The following is a 25,740-nucleotide window of genomic DNA, read 5'->3' as shown; positions in this document are numbered from 1 at the left end:
TGGATCCCCAAGATCTTGTAGCAGTGCACCACCTCCACAACCACTCCCTGAATAATGAAATAAAGGATCATTGGTGCAGCAGAAGTCAGATTTCTTATCCAATGTTAATGTCCTAAGGCTCTTTAACTGACTCCCGGTGGCCATCTTTTTTGAAAGATATTTGCTAGCTGTAATGTCTCAGGTAAGTAATTCTATGCAAGGCAGCACTAACAACAAAAAAAATGAATGCAAGTCCAATTGACAACTGCATTTATTTTAAACATTATCTTATATATCGAGCTGATCGAGCAAAGAGGAGATAAAAAAAAAACTATTTGTTTTCCATTGTATCACCGTTTAAGAGGGGGTTTTGGAGGAGTGACTGCGTCTTCTTGGGGTGCGTTCAGCCCCCCTCTTCACAACACGAGTGTCAGAGACGTGAAGTGACTGGCGCATAGTGCAGGCCAGGAGGGTACCACTGTAGTAATTTATTCTTATCTCTGTTGGTACTTACCATTTTTCTCCCAATTTAATTTCATTATGTCGCATTCCGCTGTAATTTTTAGTTTGCAGCTAATGACTCAGTTACAGCAGGACAAACGTGCCTCTGGTTTTGAATTACTCTCACTCTCCCACTAATTTAAAATTTCATCAGAAGTAAAAATAAGAATTTTGTGTGTTGCCTTCTTAAAATGTTTTAGCATACAGTAAGTGTATTTATAATTTTGGGGAATGGTGTGGTGTGGTGTCTTGGCCTACTGCTTGCTTCAATTCCAAATTTGAGACAGAGAGTCCCTGGATCTAGTGGTGCGAGTGCTAATGTCCCTAACAGAACAGAGGAGACAGAAAAGTGACTGTGCAGAATAACCTTTAATAATATGGTTTACTTTTCAAAGGCAGCCCATGTTATGCATTTCCAGAAGAGAAGGAGACTGGGTGCCAGTAATATCCTGTGTCACCTTCACCACCCTCTGCAGAGATTTTATTACCTGAGCAGGTGCTATACAATACCAAGATGTTATGGCAGTGAGGATGGACTCCACTGTGCAATTGCAGAAGTTCCTAAGCATTGATGGAGACAACCGGGCCTTGCTCAGACTTTTCTGGAAGTTAAGATTTCGGTCAGTCATAGCACTAGAGGGTCAGTTCAGGTCATCAGTGATAGTCACTCCAAGAAATTTAAAGCTGCTTACCCTCTCAAAAGCATCCCCTCTGAGGTAGATGAGAATGTGGTCTGCTCTATAAAATCTTTGATCAATTAATCCATTCAGGTAGAGATTGCCATCCTGGAACCATTGTGACTTGCATTTCTATAGGTTTTTGAAGGCTGTATCATCAAAGTCCTATCATTGTTGGTGTATTGCATGCCATGTCTTGCACTGCTTTCAATATTGCAAATGGATGGTTTGATTTATTTACTGGAGAGAAAAATATACATTTCATATACAAATACTTAGAATAAGAACTGAAAAGGACTATTTCTACATGAGTATTAAAATACACACAAAATGAAAGGCTTATGCTGCTTATTATCTATTCCCAGTGTTTCCAGGAAATCTCAGACATGGAGAGTATGTGGAAAAATTACTAGGTGAATGGCTGATTGCTGTTAATTCACTAGCAGACTAAAGAGGAGCCAAGTACATTAGACTAATCCACTGTTTTGCTGGCTCTTATTCTCATTTTCACACGCACATGCATATATTTGCAAAGCATAGGCCAGATGCAGAATGAAACCTAATAGCTTGGTTGTATGTCTGCTAAGGAATTTGCATTGAAAAATGTTCAAGGTTCTTGGTTTATTGATGTTTCTTCTATAGGAGTGTACATAGAGTTTGCAGTATGTCCTTGTTTTAACTGATGCTTTATTTTTAAACCATCTGATAGTTTATATTACTACAACAAATTTAAAACCCACAAATCTAAAGAAGTGGTCATTGACTTCAGGAGGCACAGATTAGCTAGCCCCTCTATACATCAACGAGGACCTGGTTTAGAGGGTCACTTCCTTTAAGTTCCTGGGAACTTACATTTCTGAGGACCCATCCTGGACAGCAAACACTCTGGCAATGGTCAAAAAGTCCCAGCAGTGACTGCATTTGCTGAGACAAATCCGGAAAAGTGGAAATGAAGGGGAAGCTGCTTGTTGACCTTCTACCACTCACCCATCAAAAGTGTTTTAGCATACTGTATTTCGACATGGTATGCTGGATGTAAAGCAGGAGACAGGAAAGCTCTGCAGAGGTTAATAACCATGGCAGACAAAATCAATGGCTGCTCTCTGCCATCCCAGAAAGATGTCTCCACTGCCCAATGGCTCAGCAGAGGCAGGAAAATCATTAAAGACCCCTCCCATCCTGGCCACTCATTGTTCACACTACTGCTCTCCAGTACGCGGTACAAGACCATTAAAAGTAGAACAAAAAGATTTGCAGATAGCTTTTATCCTTGGGTCATTAGAAGATTAAATTTAAAAAATTAATAGAACTGTTTTTCTTTATCAGTATTTATGGTAATTACTTTAGTGAATAATAATTTCCTCCCCTTATTTATTTATGTATGGTATTTACTGCATTTGTTATAGGATGTATGCTTTTTATATTATTTATTTGTCGTTTGTACTTGCACTGTTTACAGGTGTAGCTATTACAATTTCATTGTACTAGTACAATGACAATAAAGGCTTTCTAATTCTAATTCTAATTAATGCATCTGAAGGATTACATGGAGCCAAAGACTATCTCAGCATTCTCAGGAACAAGCAACACTGGATGTGATGCCAGTCAACACTGATCACACTCTCCCACACCATGAATTTGGAGGCTCCATTTTTCTCAATTTGGTTGTTTTTCAGATTCCTACTGAAAATTTATGCATTTCAGAAAAAAATTAATACAATTTCTAATAATTGTATTAAATTATTACAAATTTACTAGAGGACAGTTGTAGATTGTGCCTTTAATTTAGTGCCTATATATATGTATGTATATATATATATATATATGTATATATATATATATATATATATATATATATATATATATATATATATATATATATATATATATATATTTGTAGTTGTAGTTGGAGATCCACAAAGGGAGAGAATGAATCATGTATCATAAAGTAGTTTTTATTCTTGAGCTTTCAGCTCCTGCCAGGAGCCGTCATCAGAGGATAATGATGAGACATACAAGAATCGAAGGCAATAAACAGCAAAATTAGGTTGGGGGGGTGGGGTATGGTAGTTGAGTGTGTGGGAGGGGGGGGGGGGCTTGAGGGTAATGAGGTGGGATTAGGAGGGTGTTGGTCATAAAGTTTTATTTATTATGAGGATCTTCTTCTTCTTAAGTTTACATATGCTGGGTTCATATCTAAATGTCTGTTAATGTAGTTTTCGTTTGATAGCCAAGATGGAGCCAGCTCCCTGGCACTTTTAGTACCGGCCTTAAATCTTACTTGTACATTGTCCCAGTTAAATGAATGTCCGGTTGAATTTGTGTGCGTATAAATCAGTGATCGTGAGTCCTTCCTTCTGACAGCGTTTGATGCTCCTGTATACGTGTTGCCAATCTTTTCGATGTTTGTCCTATGTATACCAATTTCTTGCAGTAGAGACACGAAACACAGTTTATAGCATTACATGCAGTTTCTTGCCCAGCGGTATACATAGGACAAACGTCAAAAACACTCACCTACCCCCCCACCCTCCACCTAATTTTGCTATATATTGCCTTTGATCTTTGTATGTCTAATCATTATCCTCTGATGACAACTCAGGAATAAAAACTACTTTATGATATGTGATTCATTCTCTCCCTCTGTGGATCTCCAACTACAAATATGCAAACCGTATCATAAACCTTTGCTTCCATATATATATTGTGGTATAAGGCGCTAATATTGCGCCCGACCCGACACAGACTCACACTCAGGCACGTGTAAAACCACAAGGATCTTTTATTTTTCTTCACCTGTGGGGCACGTCTTCCCTGTGAACCCCACAGGCAATACACAGTCCCAAGCACTTAATTAAAACACACAATCCTCCACCTTGGCACCACCACTCCTCCCAGGCAACTTCGTCCTCTTCCTCCCGATTCTGGCCCCCGAGTGGTGGCTGCTGGCCCCTTTTATAATTCACTGGAAGTGCTCCAGGTGCTTGATTGGCATGTTCCAGCTGCACTTCCGGGTATGGTGCATACGTGGCCCACAGGGCCGCAGGAGTCCCAGCTACAGCACCCCCTGGCGGTGCCTGCGAGACCAAACAGGGCTGCATCCAATTTTAACTCCCGTGGAGACCTGCAGGAGCCCGAGGCACCTCTCCAACCCAGGCTGGCGGCCATCTAGCATCCAGGGGGAGGTACAGTGCATATATATAGTGTAGTACTTATTTTCTTGTTCTGTGTTTTTCAAGCTGCAATATTATGCACATTTACTTTAATGCGTGCCAATTTTGCAATTTGTTTATTGTCATTACGGTCTTGAGTTTCTTTGTTTACCTGTTTATGCCTTTGTGTTATGTTGAAGAGTCTCAAACATGGAGGAGAGGGCCTGTCTTGTTGTGGCCTCATTCCTAGGCAGCCAGTTCCCAAGTACTGCTCAGGCCTGGAATGGGGAACTGGCTTCAAATGTTCAAAAAGTAAACAAAAGACACCAAATATGTAAAAATTTCTTACAAGGAAACTGTAAAACTCTGGCTTGTTGACAAAACATAAACCACAGATCTTTATAAATAAAGAATTTATTACAGAAAAGTAAAATAGAATGTGATGGACTGCACGCATGTGTAGGTGTCCCAGTCAGTTCTGACCCCTTACCCGGGCATGAGGCCAGTAGGATGGAAGGACAGGGAGAGACAATCTGGGAAGGATATGGGCTTACCCCAACATTATAGATGGCAGCCTCCCTGAGCAGTGCTACCAGTGCGAATACCAGCAAGGCATGCTGGGAACTGGAGTCCAATAGAGCAGCATTTTCATGTCCCATAGGTGATACCAGGGGGTGCTGCAGAGATATATGATTCCTACTCCCAGGGACTTCCAATAGACCAGGAATTACTTCCATTGGGCTATGTCCTGGCACCAAAAGTCCTCCCGGGTACAAGATGAAATGAACTGCCCTGCTGCATCCGGGCAAGTCAGAATTGGGAGGAAGGAGGACAAAGCTCACCTGGAGGTGTTGAGGAGAGGAAAGAAAGAAATAAAAGAGGTATTGTATGTATTGGAAACGCATTGTGAAGGCTTTGTTGAAAATAAATCATTTATTTAAACCCAGGACTTGTGTCTGTGAGGTTTGGGGCAGTGCAATGCCCCATACTAGTTACAAGAAAAACAAGGAAAAAAGGGCAAAAAGGATTTGCCTAAAACATCATTCCAAAGCAAGAAAGTTCTAATACACACAACAAAATCAGAAATGCAGTAAGCAGAGCGAAGGAATCCAGAGACCAGAAAATAAACCAGAGGCAAGCAATACTCATGAAATTCCTACAAAGGCTCACTCACCAAGGTCCACTGCTGGAACCTTCTCTCTGATTTGAATAAAAAGGCAGAGGGAGGACAAGCAGCAATGATATCATGGTAGTGGGAATACACCCACAAAGATCAAGGCAGGAATAAACATTTAAAGAGATAATGCATTACAGTATTATTATACAGTATTATTCAGAATTCACTGTCTTAATCTTCTTTATTTATTTATCTGGTTTGTACAATGCTATATACTGTATACGCTGCCGTTCTTTATTATAATCTGTAAGTGCCTTGAGCATGGGAAAGGCGCTATATAAATAAAATGTATTATTATTATTATTATTATTATTAAGCAATAAATCAACATAACAATATTAACATTAAAACATAAAAAAATAAATAAACAATAATAAAAATGAAAATAAACACAAGCCAGGGAATAAACCCTGACTATAACATTACACTTTGGAATGGATCACGTGACCACAATAATCACAGTTGTGATATCACGGGATGTTATGCTTTAAATATGGCAGGTTTTGCATTCTGTTATCCCTCAGTGGGTGTAGAAATTCTTACTCTTATAAGTACTAGTTGGCTAATAGGCCCCAGTGATGGATTTTTGGTATTATAATTTTGACCTTTATTCAGTATTTCACGTTCTATTTTTGTTGCTGTTTTCTCAGTGTCATTTTGATTTTATGGTACTTTGACCTGCGCTAGTGTTTTGATCATAATTTATTATTCCGTAATCATCTCCTGGTTATTTTTCACTCACAATAATGTTTGGCACCTTGTGTATCCTTAACTGCAAGCAGAACTTTTTCAAAACTCCGTTTTTTAACATTTTATTTTCAGTGTTGACCTAAAGGTGCAACACAGGATCCTCTAGGACAGTGCAAGAGGCAAAAAAAGCTACAGTGTGATCTGTCAACAGAGAAACAGTTTCATATAGGTGTTACTGGTTGGGGGCGGCACGGTGGCGCAGTGGGTAGCGCTGCTGCCTCGCAGTTGGGAGATCTGGGGACCTGGGTTCGCTTCCCGGGTCCTCCCTGCGTGGGGTTTGCATGTTCTCCCTGTGTCTGCGTGGGTTTCCTCCGGGCGCTCCGGTTTCCTCCCACAGTCCAAAGACATGCAGGTTAGGTGGATTGGCGATTCTAAATTGGCCCTAGTGTGTGCTTGGTGTGTGGGTGTGTTTGTGTGTGTCCTGCGGTGGGCTGGCACCCTGCCCAGGATTGTTTCCTGCCTTGTGCCCTGTGTTGGCTGGGATTGGCTCCAGCGGACCCCCGTGACCCTGTGTTCGGATTCAGCGGGTTGGAAAATGGATGGGTGGATGGATGTTACTGGTTGGGACACTTACCTTTTAGCCAGGAAATCTAGGTTTGGTTCCCACATATTACATTTAACTGTTTCATTAATCAACAGTTTCCATATTTGTTTTTTTTTAAGGTCCAACGTCACTCTGGTGGAGTCATATTTTACCAGGAGTATCTATGGCTAATTGTTGTTCACATATCTTAAACATAAAATTACTGAAAGAACTACCTGATGAAAAGGTAAAATTGACGTTAAGAACCACCCGAGTGTGCAAACCTAGCCGACATGATGGAGTTCCCAGCCATGTGCATAATTTCTGTTTTATTGACTTGTTTGGAGGATTTGTTAAGCCATGAAGAGCAGCTATCATATGTATAAAAGAGGAAAGAACCCAAAAAGAAATACCCTCTCTCAAGGTAAATTCATCAGGAATTGAGCTGGCACATAACATGTTCTGTTTCAAGATGTATGGTTTCATCTCTATTCACCCATGATTTAAAATGTTAACAATTCTTATAGCCTGCATTATTCAAGATATTACAGTAAAAACTGAACCTTTGCAGCAAATTTCCTTAAATAATAAATGCACCAAATTTCAACAGTCAGTCTACTGGACTGATAGACAGAGAGACAGACAGACCGACAGACAAGACACCAACAATATATGCTTTAATGTTTTATGCAAACACACTTTATAAACAGATAATATATGAAAAAGTAATTGTTTTCCTCCTTAATTGTCCAAGCCTTGCAGTCGCCCAGATGTTGATTGTAATTATAGTCTGAATTTATGCACCATATTTAGGAGATAATCATAAAAGTAATACAATTTTCACAACGAGGGAGATTTATACCAAAAATATCAAACTCTGTTTTTGAAACCACAGCATGTAAATTAAATAGACTGAAAATGAAATGAAAATGTCATGATTCAGTGGGCAGGAACAATGATTTCCCTTTATGGGTCTCAGATTGTTTTTACTATTGGGAATGGTGTCTATAAGTGCCTACGACCATAATCAAAATTTCAATGTAAGCATCTGTTGTTTGGTAAAGTGGACTTCAATTCATCTTAAATCAATCTTTCTTTATTCACTTTGTGCTCCAAAAGTAAAGTCACTTTGTTTTTTTTATATTCAATTTTCCTTTTCTGCTTCACACAGTTGCTTACACTCTAAACTAAATGCTATTTGCTTGCCTGACCTTGCAAAGCGTTGTATTTGCATTCCTTATTTTTCTTTCCTTGCTATGTAAAAGGAAATTGTTCTCAGTTCTTTATCACTCAAAATTAAAGTTTTTCTTTATTCTTACTCCCTCTAAATTTTAATATTGAACCCCTTTCCTTCAAAAACCCAAAGCATAACACAAAATTGTTCTCTTGTAGCATTGTTCATTTCTGGTCAATTTCCTAATTAACATGGTCCTCCGTATACTTTCTATGCCATTCATCCAACCATGCAGTAAATCTGTGAAATCTTTAAACCAACAGATGGAGAGCAGAAAATAAACTTTATTAGGATACCAGTCCATTGATAGCTACTTTAACGTACACACAATCACATTTGCATGTATCTGGTTAATTTAACATTACAACTCAACCTTAAACTATGTGTTTGAATGGTGTATTTGCTGGAAGTGTGTCCATGAATGTGAAAAAAAAAATTCAGAATAGAAGGCCATTCAGCCAGAAATTGTTAACTTGGCAATGTTTTGTCACTTGACCTGCCAGTGCTCCATTTGGATAACCAAAAGAAATGTAACCAATTTTATTATAAATGTGGTAAGTTGCCTGGGATAACGGCGTCAGCCAAATAAATAAATTTAAATGTATTTAAATCCCAAATATGTTCTTTATGTTGACTTGGCTAAGTGTATTCACTAAACTTTGCATATAATGATAACAGCGATTGGGGAGGTTCAAAGCACAGTGGTTCTTGATAGGCATCTTACAGATAAGACGAAAAAAAAAATGGTAGTCTGTTGGTGTAGTGGTTTGTGATGGTCACCTCACAGATAAGGATAAAAAATGGGAAGCATGAACATGCAGTGTTTCATGGTGGTTGCCTTAAAGATAACAATATACGAATGGCCAGCATGATATTACAGTGGCTCACACAGGTACAGTAAGAATAATAAGTGGGCAGCAGGGTAGTGCAGCGGTTTGTGAGGCTACCTAACAGCTCTCAAGAGATCTAAGTTCAGTTAGGAGATCAACCACTGCTATTCATATTCTACCTTCTGTCTGTGTTCAAAGCCATGCTTTGTATTTGATCTTTTTCTAATATATAGTCTCCAAGAGGAAATCTGTCTTTTTATAAGAGGTCAATAAATAAATACAGGTACACAAATATAACCCTAACTAGCTGTGTAAGCCCATGCTGTAAAAAGCACGGGGTCCTAGAAACTATTGCTTATGTATCCTTGGAGGTGGAGCCCTTAGCCTGACTCCACCTCTCACTTCTGGGCTGGACAGACACACACACTTCCACGCGTAGACGTTTATATACAGTATACGATAAACAGGGAGCACCACAGAGTCCCAAACCCCAAGCACAAATGTGCTGACACAGTCCTGGATTCAGAACACAAACCTTTATTGAACAGGATACATCAGTACAGCAATATAAAGTTTTCTTCTTCTTTCTTCTCTCTGCTACTCTTCCCAGACAAGTGTGGCTTGCCTTGCCTCCTGGCTCTGTCTCTCCTGAAAAAGGCTGTGTTGGTTCCTTTAATTGAAGACCCAGGATTACTTCTGGTGCCAGGGCATGGCTCATTTGAATCATATGGAAGTCCCATAAATTAGGGAGTGCAACTCCTTGCAGTACTCACTGGTGGCATCCATGGACCCCAAAAAGGCTGCCCCACTGGACTACAGTTCCCAGCATACCCTGCGGGTGTCTGAATGCATACTGAAGCCCAGGAATGCTGTCATTTAGCAGGTCGGGGGACCATACTTCCTTGATAAGGAACCTCCTCCAATCTCTCCATTTAATTAGACTCCAGGCTGGTTAAAGGAATGGAGCCAATCCTGGCTCCTGTTCATTACATTATATGTATATGCACACACATTACAGTTTTAACACAGAGCAGAATAACTAAAAAGGATTACATTTAAAAGGAAAGAAGAACTGACTTGCCAGTCACAGCCATATGACATGAAATTGTTACATGCTTAAAAAAATAAAAAAGCAGACAATTTTTCATTTAACCTGCACCATCATCCATCCATCCATTTTCCAACCCGCTGAATCTGAACACAGGGTCATGGGGGTCTGCTGGAGCCAATCCCAGCCAACACAGGGCACAAGGCAGGGAATCAATCCTGGGCAGGGTGCCAACCCATCGCAGGACACACACAAACACACCCACACACCAGGGCCAATTTAGAATCGCCAATCCACCTAACCTGCACGTCTTTGGACTATGGGAGGAAACCGGAGTGCCCAGAGGAAACCCACGCAGACATGGGGAGAACATGCAAACTCCACGCAGGGAGGACCCGGGAAGTGAACCCAGGTCTCCTAACTGCGAGGCAGCAGCGCTACCACTACACCACCGTGCTGCCCAACATTATATGAATATTTAATAAAAATATTAAAAAATAAAGGTATAAACATTAGGCTACATTTAAGAACTCATTGGATGACATTTGCTTTTATATACTGTAACTTATCCTATGATGGGCTAGTATCCTGTCCAGGTATTGTTCCTGCCTTGTGCCCGATGCTTGCTGGGATTCTGTCCAGTTTCATCGTGACCCTAGAAGGCTTGGAAAATGGAGGACAGATGGATGGATACTGTAATCTGCATTCACTTAATATTTTTTAATACTCCTGTAGCCATCTTTTTCAGACAAAAACAGCAGTTCATACTTTCATGCTTGAATAAGATAAGGAGCAAATTTGTGAACAGGAAACAAATCTTTAAAAGTAACCCTACCTACATTTCCCCTTTGCATTTGCATGTATTTTCCATACAGTTCCTTCTTGCACTTAATGTTGCTTTAAAAATTCTACTTGTCAGTTAATAGGTGAGGTAGGCATTCATGTGAAGTGAAGAAGAGCAAACTATCTGCACAATATCTGAATGTCTGCACAGGAATGTGAGAGTACAACTGTGACAGCGCTCTATTCTAGAAGGTTCATTCATCTGAATGTTTGGAGAGTGCAAAGGTTTTTGTCATTGACATCATTTTAGAGTATATTTAATGTTTTGTGTGTTTTATACCTTGGTTTAATTTTTACTTATTATGTTTATCATTTTTCTTAGTGAAACAAACAGCATCACCAGAAATAATTGTGTATTCCTGGCATAGTTTATTATGTAACATCCTTCTCCGCTCCCTCCACAACCCTACTGTTTTATTGTGAGTGCTTCTAACTCAGTGAATTGATAATCGTCTTTAAACCTGACATTTCACAATATGTAAATAACAGATATCATAATGAGCCCATGTTAAAGATATCCGTGCACTTTTTGGTTATTGGTACTTGCCATTATAGATTGTGTTGCTTAGTGAGGCTGTCATATCACTTCTGTTAACTCACTACGAGAAGAAAAGCTCATTAAAGCATTTCCGTATCTGAACCTGCAGAAGGATAATTATTCACAATCTGATTAGTTTTACTGATTTCATTATCCAGGTCAGTCAAAGTTGACTCATTATGAATGTGTGATCTATTGGGTGTAAGTCCGGTATATTTTTAAATTATTATTTGCACTGCATTGCTGTCATTTTTCTGAGATGTTTGTTTTTGCTGTCTCACTGATACATATTGTGGTGATCCAAGGGTGTGAGGGATGGAGGAATGGGCTTAGCATTCTTTGCAGTGCTGGTGGTAACTGGCCCTTGCAAGGATCACTAGCTTTTTCTGCAGCCGGTCCATTTATCTAATTCATCAGCACTGGTCAGGTCTTCTGCAACTCCTCATGCTCCCAGCTGCCCCACCTCTGTATGTTCACTTGAGAGTTTTGTGAGCCGACTGAAGGCCAGGGTCCAAACCCAAGGCCAAGCATTAAGGCCAATGGAATTTTAACAGTGGGAAAATGCTTCCAAAGTGCTTCTCTTAGAAAGCTTTATCTACATTCTCCATCAGGAGCCGCTTTAATGGCCAGCTTCTTTAGGTAACCCTTTCCCTTCTGACAGTCCCCAGCCACATGAGGAATGTGTCCCTCTCAGGTCTGGACTAAGAAAGCTATAAATTGTTACAGTATACAAGTATTATGTATTTTTCTTCTCCTTTCTCCTATTCTTTACTTTTGACATCACCACAGTAAATGCAGTTTCTTTACCGGTAGGGTTGTCAGACGTTTACATCTCAGTTCCTCAGTACATGCATTGGCGTTTGATATTTTTGTGACTGTTTTTATCCGTCCATATCAAAAATAAGCAAGTTTACTTATTTTTTGCATGTTAAATATTATAGGTCCAGCTATTACATTTTAAGGATTCTTGGTGTCAACTAAACCATATCTAATATAATTTTTTTTTAAACTAGGGGGCTCTGCCCCATGCTCACTTTGCTAGCCAAATCCCATAAGGGCCCTACGCGCTAGTCATTTCCCAGATCTGCCGCTTGCAACGAGTCATGCTGTGCTTTTGGATAAACACAAATATCAGCTCTGTCTTTGATATCTTTCTATTATCACTGACAATTCGTCACATTTTGGTTTATTATATATGCGAGAGTGATCTTTCGGATTTATATAGAAATCCAAGAAAACTTCTTTGTCTGTGTTTTTCAGATAAATTTTGTGTAAAGTGCGATATTTTTGGACATATGGATTTGTATCCATTATTGGCTGTAGAATTTCTAATACGTCTTTCGATTCTATGTTGCATCGCTTTTCTGTTTTTATAAATATAAACCTGACTGAATTGTGGTTTCTTTGAAATTAAACTTGCAGTAGCCTTAATTGTTGCAGGACCACAGATTGTCATAGCATATGGTCCTGAATCGTGAAATTCTACATTATGAGCACTGAATGATGCAAACGTGAACAGATTATTGTAGATTCAGATATTTTGCCTGTAGTGTTTGTGGATTTCACTTTCACCATATAACAAATCTTTCATTTCTCGCAGATACACCTCTGCATTTGGAAGAAACACTACTTTTCCCTGATGGCAACATGAATTAGACGATATACAAGTCTCCAACTTAAAGTTTAAAGCCGAACAATATCTACATACTTCTGTCACATCACCTATGTCCATATATTTGATCTCTTTTCGCTGTTCCGTTATTTCACCGAGTAATAATTTCCGTTTGTTAGCGCTAATGAGATCTTTACTATCAGTTTTTTGAGACTTTCGAATTTTAGTTCTTTCATAATCTCTAACCTGCTCTGCATGTGTATTGCACCAACGTTTTTGAACCTCTTTATGACATTCTACTTTGTCTTCTACTCTTTGTCTTTTATTTCCGCCCCCGCTTGGACCTGTTAGGTTTTCAATTCGACTTGGTCCGGGCTGATTATAATTTTCCTTATTTTCCAGATTTGCACTTGGATTATTATTGTTCCTTTTTGAATTCTTTTTTCTCCATTGCTTTTGGACCTCTTTTCGATGCGCTGCTCTTTCTTCTTCACTTAGTCGTTGACTTTTCATCTAGAACATATAAAATTATTGTTTAGAAAAGGACTACATTGAAGGAAATGAATAGATTGTATGTCTTGTATTAAAATGAGGAAAACATAAAAATTTATAAGAGCTGATAGCTCAGGAAACATGTCTGACAATAGCATTCACACGAATGAGAGGTGAGTGGACCATGGTATGGTTAATTCTCTTGGCACAAAGTCTCGTTTCGCGGGACTTAAAATTATCTCTCTGAAAAAGTCCTGTCTCATCCCAGGATTTTTTTTATATAATAGAGAGATAATGTATGGATAATTTTTTATATGTAATTTTGGAACTTAATCACCTCCATTTTGTGTGCTATGATTCCTACAGCCCATTTTTAGAATGCCTCACTCAGTTGTTAAGAGGTGTTTCTAGGACATCGGGATACAACAGGTTTAAAGGTCAGCCATTTGACATGTTTCCCTATCTGAAGTTGCTGATAGTAAATCCTTTTTCCACAAAACTTTAGCTAAATTCTTTGATATTTTGTCTTTGGATTTTTTACTTGGGCTTTCAACTTTGATTTTTAGTTCTTGCTATTGTTTGATGAAAGAAATTTTCAGTCTCACAATTTTGAACCAGCTATTCCTTCTTCCTGTCCTACTCTTTCTTACTGCCAATTTTACACAGCATAGCAGTCCACTTTTCTGATGTTTATGATTCAGTTGATGCAATCTTTGTAACGCTTCTCTTTTTAAATGGAAAGTGTAATCTAATCTGATGGGTTATCTCTTTTATTTTTTGAAGTCTGTGGATGTTCAAATTTGGTTAAATCCTGAGAGTAATTCCTCATTTCCTTTTGTAGTTTGTCTTTTGTATCTTTAGGAATTAAGAAATGAAGTAAGTTCCTACAGGCTACATAAGTAGTGTTATGTTCAGGAGGTCCAAAGCACATAAGTCCCAATAACTTCTAAAATCACTCCCAAGAGGAAGAAGCTGAAACACACAAATGAAAAATAATGTGCCCTGGCATAAAAAGCAATGTTGTTGTTCTGATCACTGTAATTCTCTTTAAGGGGATGAGGCTGGGAGGGCTGGTAGGGAATCTGAGGAGCGTTTAGTAGAGCTCTTCCAGGTTATTTATGATTGTGGAAAATCAAACAAATTGGTAGTGTCATGAATGTTCTTATTTTGATGTTCTCCTGGACATCATTTCATGTTAATGTTGCATATATAATACTTCCTTATTGTTATTGTTATAATGGTGACATGATCCCCCCCCCTTTATGTAAACTCCATTTGCTCTTTCATGGTTGTTACAATATTAATCTGTAATTAAGATGATTGCAGCAGCATGATTGGTGTCCATGCATATGTGATGTCATCACATTCCACATATTTAAAATGATGACCATCCTAGCACTGGGGTAGTTAAAAAAATGAAGTCTCATGCTCTGCTCATGTTTATTTTTTTAGGATCACTTAATGTAGTTACATTGTCATGCTTGGATTCTTGGTTCTTTGATCTAGTCCTCTTGTTTGGCTCTATTTGCTGTTCTGACTGTTTTCCAGGATCAACCCTTGCTTGTTTCTCCAACTATTCATTTCTTCTCTCATAAACAAATCTCTTCTTATTTCCAAATCCCATTTTTCCATACCACTCCTTGTTCTGGCTTTTCGGTCTAAACATAACAGTAAGCTGTGGTGTAACTCCCAAATCTTTGTATCAATATATTCAGAATTGACTCTTCTGTCTTTTGCTCTCTTTTCTATTTTGCATCTTTTTCACTGGCACTTTTTCATTGCTGTTTATTGAACACGGTTGCTATTTGTAAAAAAAATATGCTCAAAATAAATTTAAAATTAAACTCAAGTGGTAAACTCACCGGGAACTAGCTCTGGATTACATTGACCATATTGTCTCTCTGCATAACGATCCAATTTCAGAGTGAAAGGGAGAGATCAGTCAGTGGAGCAGCTGAATTGGATGTCTGGAAGCATGAAATTACAGTAGTTCTTTTCACTAACTTGGCACAAGCTAACAAAGCCCTGATTAAGTCTACACTTTCTGGCTCATTGCCTCCCAGAGTTTTGTTTCAGAAAGTTTGTTGTTAATCTTTTTCTTTACATAACACCGGGTTTCAGTAGATTTTTGAACTTTGTTGGCTAATGTGGTTTTTATTTGCTTGTGTGTTTGAATGGTGAATTCAAGATGTTTGTTTTTTTAAGCTTGTACTAGATGTCCCTGCTGTACTGCATTTATCTGGGAAATTCATATGTTATGCTTCAGTCTTACTTCCCCCTGACAATTCATATTTATTATTGTTTGATGGTGCTCTTCTACATGTCATCTCTACTACTGTATTTACACTGCCTTGATTTACTCTCTTTCTGGCGTTTACAAAATTTGCCCTGACTTTTGTATAGCTCATTGCCCACAATATACCCTCACTGGCCATTTTATTAGGTACATCTTGGTACTACTGGGTTGGGCCCCATTTTGTCTTCTTTGTGGAATAGTTTCAACAAGGTACTGGAAAATTTCCTTAGGGTTTTTGGTCCATATTAACATGACAGCATCATGCATTTTCTGCAGATTTTGCAGCTGCACATCTATGAAGCAAATCTCCTGTTCCACCACATCCCAAAGGAGCTTCACTGAATTGAGATCTGATGACTCTGAAGGCCATTTGAGTGCAGTAAACTCATTTTTATGTTCAAGAAACCATTTGAGATGATCTGAGCTTTGTGATATTGTGCGTCTTCCTGATGGAAGTATACTTCAGAAGATCGGTACACTGCGTTCATAAAGGAATGGACATGGTCAGCAACAATACTTGGGTATGCTGTGGCATTAAAATGATGCCCAAATGGTACTAAAGGGCCCAAAATGAATGAAGAAAATATCCCCCACACCATTACACTACCAAAACCAGCCTGAACCATTGATACAAGGCAGGATGGATCCATGCTTTCATATTGTTGATGCCAAATTCTGACCCTCCCATCCGAATGTCGAAGCAGAAATCGAGACTCATCAGACCAGGCGATATTTTTCCAGTCTTCTATTGTCCAATTTTGGTGAACCCATGGAAATTGTAGCCTCAGTTGCTTGTTTTTAGCTGACAGGAATGGCACTCAGTGTGGTCTCCTTCTGCTGTAGCCCATCTGCTTCAGAGTTTGATGTGTTGTGCATTCAGAGATGCTCTACTGCATACCTCAGCTATAATGAGTGGTTATTTAAGTTATTGTTGCCAAACCAGTCTGGCCATTCTCCTCTGACTTCTGGCATCAACAAGGCATTTTTGTCAAGAGAACTGCCACACACTGGATATTTTCCCTTTTTTCAGACCATTCTCTGTAAACCCTACAGATGGTTGTGTGTGAAAATCCCAGTAGTTCAACAGTTTCTGAAATACTCTTGCCAGCCTGTCTCGTGCCAACAACCACGCCACGTTCAATGTCACTTAAGTTAAATCTTCCCCATTCTGAAGCTCGGTTTGAACTTCAGCAGGTCATCTTGACAATGTCTACATGCCCAATTACATTGACTTGCTGCCATGTGATTGAATGATTAAAAATTTGTGTTAACAAGCAGTTGAGCAGGTGCAAATAATAAAGTGGCCAGTGAGGGTATTTACCATGGTTACAAAATGTAATAAAAATACAACTGAATATAATTAATATTACTGATGGCTGCATTTGGTATAATGAAACATTATGTCAATTTCAACCTCTTAGACCAGGGGTAGGCAACGTCGGTCCTGGTGAGCCGCAGTATGTGCAGGTTTTTGTTCCAACCCAGTTCCTTAACGAGAACTCAATTATTGCTGATTAAGCACATATTGCTTAAGTGACATTTTGATGCTTCATTTTAGTGGTCTCGCTTGTTAAGGTTCTCCAACCTTAATTGCTTATTTCAATCTTAAACTGCTGCATTCAGTGTTTTAATTGCTCCTTATTAGCAATAAGATGTAAAAGACAAAGCAGCCAGCAGTTCTCCAGCTAGCTTTTTTCCAATTACATCTGTGTGTGTTCATCATGCACTGTTTGATTTAATAAAACACTTAATAGAAAAATGTGACAGACTGAAAATGATCTGTTTTAGGCTTCATATCATTTGGATGATATCCTTGGAAAGGAAAAAAAATCTACGATATAAAAGCCTTACATTGCACAGACTAACAAGCCATAAAATTAAATAAGGTCTGAGATTGGCAATGATTGGTTTCTAATTAAGCAATTGGATTGGAATGAAAACCTGTAGCCACTGCGGCTCACCAGGACTGACGTTGCCTACCCCTGTCTTAGACATAACACTGCTAATATGTACTTGATGCACCAACTACCTAACACTGACTAATAACTCATAACCACATTGGAGTTTGATAGATAAAACCTGAGTGATTAAACCAAGATATTGAGGGTTTTGTGATTAAATGAAAGTAAAATAGAACTTTCTGGTCAAAAATACCACCCAAGCAGCAAATAACATCTTTCTGACAGTGTTAGGTTCATGCATTTGAGATATTTTACAGTCATATGAAAAAGTTTATGAACCCCTCTCAGCCTGCATAATAATTTACTCTAACAATGGTATGTCTTTCATTTCCTAGGAACATCTGAGTACTGGGGTGTTTTCTGAACAAAGACTTTTAGTGAAGCAGTATTTAGTTGTATGAAATTAAATAAAATGTGAAGAACTGGCTGTGCAAAAATTTGGGTACCCTTGTAATTTTGCTGATTTGAATGCATGTAACTGCTCAATACTGATTACCTGCAACACCAAATTGGTTGGATTAGCTTGTTAAGCCTTGAACTTCATAGACAGGTGTGTCCAATCATGAAAAAAGGTATTTAAGGTGGTCAACTGCAAGTTGTGCTTCCCTTTGACTCTCCTCTGAAGAGTGACAGCATGGGATCCTCAAAGTAACTCTCCAAAGATCATATGAAAAAGTTTGGGAACCCCTCTCAGTCTGCATAATAATTTACTCTACTTTCAACAAAAAAGATAACAGTGGTATGTCTTTCATTTCCTAGGAACATCTGAGTACTGGGGTGTTTTCCGAACAAAGATTTTTAGTGAAGCAGTATTTAGTTGTATGAAATTTAATCAAATGAGAAAACTGGCTGTGCAAAAATTTGGGTACCCTTGTAATTTTGCTGATTTGAATGCATGTATCTGCTCAATATTGATTACCTGCAACACCAAATTGGTTGGATTAGCTTGTTAAGCCTTGAACTTCATAGACAGGCGTGTCCAATCATGAGAAAAGGTATTTAAGGTGGTCAATTGCAAGTTGTGCTTCCCTTTGACTCTCCTCTGAAGAGTGATAGCATGGGATCCTCAACGTAACTCTCCAAAGATCTGAAAACAAAGATTGTTCAGTATCGCGGTTTAGGGGAAGGCTACAAAAAGCTATCTCAGAGGTTTAAACTGTCAGTTTCAACTGTAAGGAATGTAATCAGGAAATGGAAGGCCACAGGCACAGTTGCTGTTAAACCCAGGTCTGGCAGGCCAAGAAAAATACAGGAACGGCATAAGCGCATGATTGTGAGAATGGTTGCAGACGACCGACAGATCACCTCCAAAGACCTGCAAGAACATCTTTCTGCAGATGGTGTATCTGTACATCGTTCTACAATTCAACACAATTTGCACAAAGAACACCTGTATGGCAGGGTGATGAAAAAGAAGCCCTTTCTGCACGCCACAAACAGAGTCGCTTGTTGTATGTAAATGCTCATTTAGACAAGCCAGATTCATTTTGGGAATAAGTGCTTTGGACTGATGAGACAAAAATTGAGTTATTTGGTCATAACAAAAAGTGCTTTGCAGGGCGGAAGAAGAACACTGCATTCCAAGATAAACACCTGCTACCTACTGTCAAATTTGGTGGAGGTTCCATCATGCTGTGGGGCTGTGTGGCTAGTTCAGGGACTGGGGCCCTTGTTGAAGTCGAGGGTCGGATGAATTCAACCCAATATCAACAAATTCTTCAGGATAATGTTCAAGCATCAGTCACAAAGTTAAAGTTACGCAGGGGTTGGATATTCCAACAAGACAATGACCCAAAACACAGTTCAAAATCTACAAAGGCATTCATGCAGAGGGAGAAGTACAATGTTCTGGAATGGCCGTCACAGTCCCCTGACTTGAATATCATCGAAAATCTATGGGATGATTTGAAGCAGGCTGTCCATGCTCTACAGCCATCAAATTTAACTGAACTGGAAATATTTTGTATGGAAGAATGGTCAAAAATACCTCCATCCAAAATCCAGACAGTCATCAAAGGCTATAGGAGGCCTCTAGAGGCTGTTATATTTGCAAAAAGAGGCTCAACTAAGTATTGATGTAATATCTCTATTGGGATGCCCAAATTTAAGCACCTAATTTTGTTATGATGCATATTGCATATTTTCTGTTAATCCAATAAACTTAATGTCACTGCTGAAATGCTACTGTTTCCATAAGGCATGTTATATATTAAAAGGAAGTTGCTACTTTGAAAGCGCAGCCAATGATAAACAAAAATCCAAAGAATTAAGAGGGGTTCCCAAACTTTTTCATATGACTGTATTCTACAGGAGTTAGGAAACATGACAAGATTGAGGTAAAAATTATACTATGAAAATAAGCAGATCTTTTTATGAGAGACCCAGGAGTACTTCCAGTGTCAGGGCATGACCTGTAGGAAGTACTTTTGGGTCACCTGGAAGCCCCACAATGTAGAAATCATGGATCCATGCAACAACTCATGGTGTCACCCATGTAACCCAAAAAGACTGCCCCATGGGACTACAGTTCTCAGCATGCCTTTTCTAAGTGTCTGTACTGGTAGTGCTGTCTAGGGATGATGCCATGTAATGTGTTAGGGGAGCATTTACCCCTGACAAGTTGTCTCATCCTGTCCTTCCATCACACTGGCCTCCCGGCCTGATATTGTTCCAGACCTGCTGGGATGCCAATGCACCCACTTTCACACTGGCATCTCCTGCCCGTCACCTGGCCGACACAGGATGATCCTTGCCTTCCTTCTTGTACTTCTGAAGGGCTGATGTCCCTTGTTATATTTAAGTGGATCAATAAAGAAAATAGTGAGTGTAATGTATGAGGATGTATACAAACTGCAGTGTGGAAGAGTTTTGGTAAAGCATATGGTGAGAGAGAGATGCACAAACTCTTCTCGATAGTTTCTCACTAATTCCCTTTCTTCAGATTCCAGAAGCCTTTTGAGAAGAGTGCTGGCCAAATGACAAAACACACCAGATTAATCAAACCTCAACCAAAAATAAAAAAAAAACCTTTCCTTTAGGTAGTGTGTCTGTTCAAAGCATTGAAGAACATACAGATTTTAATTTGGACTCATGGAATTCATTGAAATAACAAAGGTACATCGATACTAAAAACAATAATAACACATACAAGTTTATTTAATAGTGAAATGTAGCTGTGAATGGCACAATTAAACAGAGACAAAAGTACATTCATGGGAATTTGAAACATCCTATTCCTTTTCTGAATGTAAAGCTTGAACATCTCCAAAAGCATTTAATTTAATAGTATTTAAATAAAGGATAATGAACACACATTAAATTAAACAAAAGAAAAAGGATATTTATAACATTGAGCCTGATCATGTTTTATATGATAGAAAGGGTACACAACAAGTCAGAGAAGGATAAGAAAGCTGTAAATGTGCAAAGAACATGCAATTGTTGCATTGGCAGAAGCTTAAAAAAACAGTTAGAACTCACAGTTCAAAATATGTTGGAATTAATATTTCAATTGATTTAGTTAAATCAGATCCAAATTATTCTATTACTGATTTTCAGTATTACAGGAAGACAAGACTGTCCTGTTTGTTTCCATACTTGTGCATTGGGGTTCACCGATGTATCATGGAACGACCCTCCTTAATATGAGCCTTTACAAAACTTGGCTGCCTATCAAATGACATTTAGGGTACTATACTTCAGACTCCAAAACTGTTCCAGCCTCAGTTTAGTGCGACTAATATAAATATTAAAAGAAAAACTAGGAAATCAGTCTGAAGCCAAGTTGATTCATTTTTCTTCTCTCACACAATGCTAATGATAGCAAATAGAAATGACACAATAAGCACTACATTGAATTTAGGTGTTTTCATTCTGTTTTATCAAAGAAAACTAAAAGTACTCTGTTTAGCTACATCTGTGACCATAAGAAAAGCTCTTAGACAAGAGTGCATTGCTGGAGTTAACCTTTTGTGTTGCATAATTGAAAATGCAAACCATAAAAAGTAAGCTGAAAGACAAGCAGGGGTTACAATTCATATGCAAATACAAAATTCTTGGTGGAGTAAACTGTTAATGCCATATTTGTCTTTTTAATGTTGTTTGCCCATCCATTTTGCTAGTATGGCATTTTTATCTGTAAGTTGTGACTCATACTAGTTAAATTTCATCTCAGTGTCCTTAGAACTGTGAAGTCACTTCTGCTTTTAGTTAGAGGCTCCAAGACAAATTTTAGAATTGATATCAAGGACTGACTTTGTCTAAAACACTTGTCTTTTTTACATGTTTTTTAACATGGTATATTAAAGCACCAACGCGGGGTGAGGCCTCTCCAGATTTAGTATTTTGTAATAAGCAGGACAGAACTGATGGTGTAGAAGTGATTAAACCACTAGGGATAAGTGACCATAAAATAATACAATTCTCAGTGTTTTGGAAGAGCAAGGATGCAAGGACTAAAACTGTTAAGTTTCACTTTGGTAGGGCAAATTTTGATTAGATGTGGCAATGTCTGAGGAGGATAAGGTTTTAAGTGTGGAGCCAGTCGAGGAGCAGTGGAACAGGTTTAAAAACATTTTACATGTAATATAGCACAGGTACATACCTAAATTTGAAAGTACCTGTAGTAGGAAATTAAACAAAAAAAAACTCCACAGTGACTTAATAAAGAGTTAAAAAAGAAGCTGCAAAGGAAAAAACAGCTGTATAAGATTAATAACTCCAATGTGAATTGTAAGATGTATGAGAACATGAGGGCAACCATTAAGAAGAATAGTAGGACAGTTAGAGAGGAATATATGGTGAAAGACCATCCAAAGAGATTCTTTCAGAATTTTAGTAGTAAAAGAACAGTCAAAGAGGAGGTAAAGTGCATCAGGAATAGTAAGTGCAGACTATGAAATAGTGAATGTTCTAAACTCACATGTCTTCACATGTGAGGAAGTAGATAACCTCCAGGCGGTTATTGGAAATTGTAGAGGTAGAAGTACAGTAAACAGGCTGAAATAAAGCAAATCTCCAGGACCAGATAATATTTATCCTCGAGTTCTTAAGGAGTTTAGCAAGTACACATACAAACCTTTGACGCATATTTGTAAGAAGTGGCTGCGCACCAGGGAAATTCTGAAGGAATGGAAAATGGCAAATATAATCCCATTATATAAAAAGGGGAATCAGGCAGATACAAGCAAGTATAGGCCAGTAAGCTTAACTAACATGCATCACAGGAAAATTAATGGAAAGAATTATTAAGGGAAAGATTGAGCAACACATGACTGAACAGTCAGCATGCATTCAGAAGAAGGAGGTCATGTTTTACCAACATTCTGTAATTCTATGAGGAAGCAACAAAAGGATATGCTCAAAGTGGAGCATATGATATTATTTATCTTGACTTTCAGAAAGCATAGGGTGCCATATGAGAGGCTGGGCATCAACCTAGTTTGTAGATAGCTGTAAAATTGGCTTAGACACAGGAAGCAGGGAGTTATGGTGCATGTAAACTTATCAGAATTGGCTAATGTTAAGAGTGGCGTTCCACAAGGGTCAGTGCTAGGATAGCTACTGCTTTTAATAAAAAAAATTATTTGGATAGGAATATAAGTAATAAGCTGGTTACAGTTACAGATGATACCAAGATAGATGGATTGCCAGATAATCTTTAATCCGTCGGATCATTACAGAGGGACATGGACAGCATAAACGCTAGAGCAGATGTGTGGTAGATGAAATTTATTGTCAGTAAATGTAAAGTATTGCACATAGGAAGCAAAAATGATAACTTTAAGTACAAAATGGGAAGTCTTGAAAATCGAACGTACACCTTATGAGAAGAATTTAGGAGTTAAAGTGGACTCTACACCATCAACTGCCACACAGTGTTCAGAAGCCATTAAAAAGGCTAAAAGAATGTTAGGTTATATAGCATGATGTATGGAGTACAAGTCCAAGGAGGTTATACTGCACTGGTGAGGTCTCATGTGGAGTTCTAGGCTATAAGAAGGACATAACAGCCACTAGAAAAAGTCCAGAGAAGAGCGACTACGCTGATTCCAGGGCTATAGGGGTTGAATCATGAGGAAAGATTAAAAGAGCTGAGCCTTTACAGTTTAAGCAAAAGATGATTAAGCAAAGACAAGACTGAAGTGTTTAAAATTATGAAGGGAATTAGTACAGTGGATCGAGATTGTTATTTTAAAATGAGTTCATCAAGAACACCGGGACACAGTTGGAAACTTGTTAAGAGTAAATTTCACACAAACATTAAGAAGTTTTCTTTTCACAAAGAACCATAGACACTCGGAATAAGCTACCAAGTAGTATGGTAGACAGTAGAACTTGTGGGGTAGGGATTTTTAAAACTACACTTGATGTTAAGTCTCAAGTGGGTAGGACTGGCAAGCTTTTGTGGCTGAATGGCCTGACTCAAGTGGTACACTATTACGAGTTTATTAGGGTGTCAGGTAGTAAGTCAGTAAAATGGGAGGATTACAATGCAGAAGAACACTGACGTCATCTCTACTACACCTCTGGAAGTCAATCCCCTATATCAGAAGATGAATAACTGGAAGTTGGAGTTCATTTTGGACTCTTCTCCTAACAAAGACATAAAGGAACCACAGTATTAAGACAGACCTTTGTTATGGACCGACACTACATCCTTTTCTTTCAAGGAACTGCTTCACATTAAATGTATTTACCCTTCTAGATTGTGTCTATCCTGTCTTCTTAAAGTATGTATGTGATTCATTAGCCCCTGGTTAACCATAATAATAAGGATTAACATTCAGTAAATGCATTGGGTGTAATGGTACTTTAAATTAGGCTAAACCCTTCTTTAATTTTGACTCAAGGACTTTTAGGCAAAAGCCCTAACCAGCCCATCACTATGTGGCTCCTCATCTGTGTTTATACTGCCACTTTTGTGAGCACCCACAGATGGATAAATACCCAGAGTGGAGGAAGATGACTAAATATATTCAGAATGTTTACATTTGAAGTATTTTAATAAAGATTTGGAGGCATTTCAGTTTTTGTAATATATGAATTACATATCTCAATATGGATCTTAAATGCATTATTATATACCAATTCCTACTGTTAAATTGGAATGAAAATAAAATATAGAAATAATTTATTACTTGTGATGCAATAGCTGAAAGTAAAAGAATATAAAGTTACGAGCTGTATATACCCGGCGTTGCCCGGGGCAGAAGTAACCTAATCGGTCAAACACTTACATATATACCAAAGTAAACCTAATCGGTTAAACAGCTTCATATATACAGAAGCGAACCTAATTGGTCAAACAGTTATGAATGTGCAGAATGATTTTACAAACATTATGCGTGTTAACAATCATTAAAAAGAAAAGATTGAGGAACTGTTCTTCTATATGTGATGAAGCCACTAATAAGACAGATTTTTTTCAGGACCCAGCTGTTTCATAACTAAACTACTGCCACCCCAAAGTAATGCCTAATAGTGGTTTTTGGGGTAGCTGTGGAATAAAAAGGGTGTTTTTTAGTCAGTAAGAATCTGACAGTACCCTTCAGTACGGGCTGAAGGGTGCCTATGTAAGGTTTTACATCCTTCCCGTATGGAAAAAAAAACATACTAAACTTTTTTTTCATCATTACAGATAATCTCAGTCAAATCGAAGTACGCATTCTCAATTTATTTTTATCTAATTTTTACTTTTTCACAAAGCCATCCCATGCCAATTTGTATGAATAAACTTTTGCTAGAGAGTTACCAAAAGTTTATTCATGCACATATTTTAATACGGATAATCTATCTCTAATCAAGGTTCTCATTTTCATTCTAATTTAAAATAATAATAGATACTCATTTTTTTCTTCTGTTTTAGAAAAACCAATCTATGCCACCTACGTCTTCGTCAAGTCAGCTTCATCCAGCTTCATCACATATAGAAGAAGAGTTCCTCAATCTTTTCTTTTTAATGATTGTTAACACGCATAATCTTTGTAAAATTATTCTGCACATGCATAACTGTTTGACCAATTAGGTTCGCTTCTGTATATATGAAGCTGTTTCATCGATTAGGTTTGCTTTTGTATTTATGTAACTGTTTGACCAATTAGGTTTGCTTATGTATATAGATTAGCT

This window comes from Erpetoichthys calabaricus, chromosome 5, assembly GCF_900747795.2.
Source record: "Erpetoichthys calabaricus chromosome 5, fErpCal1.3, whole genome shotgun sequence".
NCBI classification, from domain to species: Eukaryota; Metazoa; Chordata; class Cladistia; order Polypteriformes; family Polypteridae; genus Erpetoichthys; species Erpetoichthys calabaricus.
The sequence above is the reverse complement of the archived record's forward strand: the minus strand, read 5'-3'. Positions refer to the sequence as shown.